The sequence below is a fragment of the Nothoprocta perdicaria genome, unplaced genomic scaffold (assembly GCF_003342845.1).
Source record: "Nothoprocta perdicaria isolate Ctin4 unplaced genomic scaffold, notPer1 scaffold_59, whole genome shotgun sequence".
NCBI lineage: Eukaryota > Metazoa > Chordata > Aves > Tinamiformes > Tinamidae > Nothoprocta > Nothoprocta perdicaria.
Window position 1 is genome coordinate 105,997 of NW_020455854.1, and position 450 is coordinate 106,446.

A 450-nucleotide genomic window follows, 5' to 3' on the forward strand; every position below is an offset into this window, starting at 1 on the left:
GGCCCAGCTCCCGGCCCGGGGCCCGCCCGCAGCCGCCGGGATGGCGGCGGGGGCTGCTCCCAGCGCGACCCCCAGGGGTGACCGGGCTCCCCCAGACCCTTCCTGGGCGCGTTCCGGGTCCCAAAACCGCTCCCCTGCCCGATACGGGGCTGCTTTTCCTTTCCTGTACACCAGTGCGCATTGCGTTTCTTTTGCCCCAGACACTGCAATGTTCTTGAATTCTASAAAAGCAAATAATGAACCTGCTGCCTGCTCCCCTTGTGTGCCCTGCGTGTGCCCACACTGGCGGGCTGGTCTTATTTGGAGGCTGCCATTCTAACTACCTGGTTTGCCAATTTCGAGTCTGCTTTTTATTTTTTCCTTTTTTTTTTTTCCCCCCAAGATATTTGATGGTGACACCAAATTCCTGCTGCTTCTTTAAATGTTGACTCTGGGTTTCTTTCAGATACG